Here is a 3,319-nt window from a genome sequence, read left to right as displayed (position 1 = left end):
TTCTTATCTAGTAAATTATGTATCATTTTCTTTTCTTTCTGTTTTTTAAGTTTATAAGCTAGCCATCTTCCCGGCTTATTAGCACTTTCAAAAAAGTTCTGTTTTGCTCTCTTTATCTGTTCTGCCACTTTTTCTGAGTCCAACAGATTTAGTTTATGTTTTATTATATCCATTTCTCTTTTCAAAGTCTTTTTTTGTGGATTTTTTTGCAGTTCTAATTCTAACTTTCCAAATTTTTCTTTTAATAATACATATTGCTGTTTTCTCTGTTTATTTTTCCTTGCCATAGATGTTATAGCTATGCCTCTAAAGTACGCTTTAGCTGTATCCCATACTTCTTGTACTGTTATATCTTTTCTTTTTCTTTGAAGAAAAATTCTATTTCTTTTTCGCTAACTCTATGAATTCTTTTTCTATTAATATGAATTGATTTAAAGTCCATCTTGGTCTTTTTTGTATTCCTTTCTAGGTCACTTTGAAAGGGTTATGATCTGCCCATGTGCCTATTTCTATCTCAATATCCTGTATGTTTATTCTCACGTCAGCAGTCATCCAAATCATATCAATCCGTGACCCACGATTTTTGACTATTTATTTAATAAAAGGTGTATTGCAATTTTTGTGGATCAATCTCCCTCCAGACGTCTTGGATTCCAGTTTCCACCGCTATATCAAAAAATGTCTTAGGTAACCTTCTTCTTCCAGTTTTTCCTGTTTTATTACTGTTATAATCAATTTTTATTATTGTGTTGAAATCTCCTAATAAGCAGATATTTTGGTATTCCATTTCTATTATTTTTCTGTGTAGGTTTTTGTAGAATTTTTCTTGACTGTTGTTTGGTGCGTAAATTGCCACTAATAATATTTGCTTTTGGCGCAGATGTATTTCTACCATTAGAATTCTTCCTTCTTTATCTGAGTATACCAATTTAGAATCTATTGTCTCTTTAATATACCGTATATACTTGAGTATAAGCCGAATTTTTCAGCCCACTTTTTGGGCTGAAAAATTCCACTTCGGCTTATACTCCAGTGAACAAAAAAACTTACCGAGGACTTGTGCGCGGCCGAGGCTTTGGTGCTTCCGGGATCGCGCGCACCTCTCCCAATCCACCGCCGTCAGGAGACCTGCCGAAGTTTGGGGAGGTTTGGGGAGGTGCGCGCGCACCTCCCCAAACCTCCCCAAACGTCGGCAGGTCTCCGGACCTCCGCGCCCTGCCTGCCTGCTTCTTTCCGCTGCCTGGCTGCCCTACGATGTAACCCGCTTCATGATCGAGTGCGACGCCTGCAAGGACTGGTTTCACGGCAGGTAACACAAAGCGATCGGGCCTTTCCTCCCGCCCCTTTCCCTCCCCCCTCCCGCTCTAGGGCAGAGATCCCCTTCCTGCCGTGAAACCAGTCCTTGCAGGCGTCGCACTCGATCATGAAGCGGGTTACATCGTAGGGCAGCCAGGCAGCGGAAAGAAGCAGGCAGGCAGGGCACGGAGGTCCGGAGACCTGCCGCCGTTTGGGGAGGTTTGGGGAGGTGCGCGCGCACCTCCCCAAACCTCCCCAAACTTCGGCAGGTCTCCGGACGGCGGCGGCTTGGGAGAGGTGCGCGCGATCCCGGAAGCACCGAAGCCTCGGCCGCGCGCAAGTCCTCGGTAAGCTCTGGGCGGTCACTTGCTAAGCGTCTCCTGAGGGAAGGGGGGGGCGACTGGAGCGGGCGTGTTTCCTTGCCTGCTGGGTGCCGCGATTTGCCCGGGGAACGCGCGGGCCCCGAATGGCAGCGTGGAGCGAGGAAGCGGACAGCCAGGGCTTCCCCGAGAGCCGCGGCCACACAGGGTATTCCTGTGTATTCAGGCTTGCAAAATGGCGGATCGAGCCTCTGCTGGCGGCAGAGGCTTGCAGAGCGCGGATCCAGCCTCCGCCGGCGGCGGAGGCTTGCAGAACGGCGGATCCCAGCCTCGGCTTATACTTGAGTCAAGAACTTTTTCCAGTTTTGGGGGGTAAAATTAGGGGTCTCGGCTTATACTCGAGTCGGCTTATACTCAAGTATATACGGTATATGGTGACCCCAATTTTTTTCTGCTGTGCTGATGCATAGTAAAGTTTCCCAATTTTGGGGTATTCCAATAATTTATGATGTTGTTCTTTTATATGTGTTTCTTGTAGACAAATTATATCTAGATTCAATTTCTGTAACTTCCTAAAAACCTTGTTTCTTCTGATTGGGGAATTTAGTCCATTTATATTTACTGAAAAAATTCCATTTTCTTTCTCCATTTCCATTTCCATTTATTTATATTTAGGTCTAGTGGATCTAGTAGTCCTCTGTTCTCTGGCAGGTCCTTCACCTTCACCCTCTTGATTGTCTTTCTCTTTCTGTTCTCCTGTTTGTGTAGTTGCTCCTTGAGTCATCTCTTCTGTTTGCTTCTGCTCCTTATTCTTGCCTTGTCTTTGTTTCACCCCTTCATCTACAATTGCCCTATTCCTTACTTCAAAATCTTCTGCTTTCCAGACTGTATTGTTTCCAGACTGTATTGTATTGTATCTTGTATTGTTCCAGTTTATTAGAATGCCTTCCGGCATCAGCCATCTAAAGTTTATACCATTAGCAATCAGCTTCATAGTCAGGAAGTGATAATATCTTCGAGGATCTCTTACTCTCTTAGGTATCTGCTTTAAAACCACAATTTCTTTATTTTTGTATTGTATTGGCTCGTCTCTAACTTTCTGTAGTACTTCATCTCTTGTTGTCTTCTTTATAAACCGTACATGTGCTTCTCTTGGCAGTTTATTTCTTCTTGTGTAGCTTGAGTTAATACGGAATATTTCATTGACCTCTAATTGAATTTCTCCTCTATCTGCCTTTAAAGCCTCCTCCAGGATGTCAATAATCACCTCTGCTATGTTTTGTTCTCTATCCTCAGGAATATTTTGAAATCTTAAATAATGTTCCGCTTTTTCCATCTCTAAAGTTTTAATTGCGTTCTCTAATTTTTCATTTTCTTGTGATAACATTTCTAATTTTTTTATCATTATCGTCCAACTTTTCTTCGATTTTCTATATTCTCTGTTGATTTTTAATTATCATTTGATTTTGAGCTTCAAATTTTTCCTTTATATCCAAGATTTCTTCACGTACTTTCTCAAGTTTACTTTGTATCTCTCTGTGGTTTTTCTGTGTCTCTTCATGATTCCTCTGCATTATCTCTTGATTACGTTGCATCATTTCTTGAAGCAGTTTTAAGGAAGTTTGTGTTTCACTTTGAGCAGTGCTTATTTTTTCATGTTGCAACATTGTTTCAATAGATCCCTGTGTTGTTGGACTAGATTG

This window comes from Vipera berus (genome assembly GCF_964194415.1).
Source record: "Vipera berus genome assembly, chromosome: Z".
Taxonomy (NCBI): domain Eukaryota; kingdom Metazoa; phylum Chordata; class Lepidosauria; order Squamata; family Viperidae; genus Vipera; species Vipera berus.
This window is presented reverse-complemented; position numbering follows the sequence as displayed.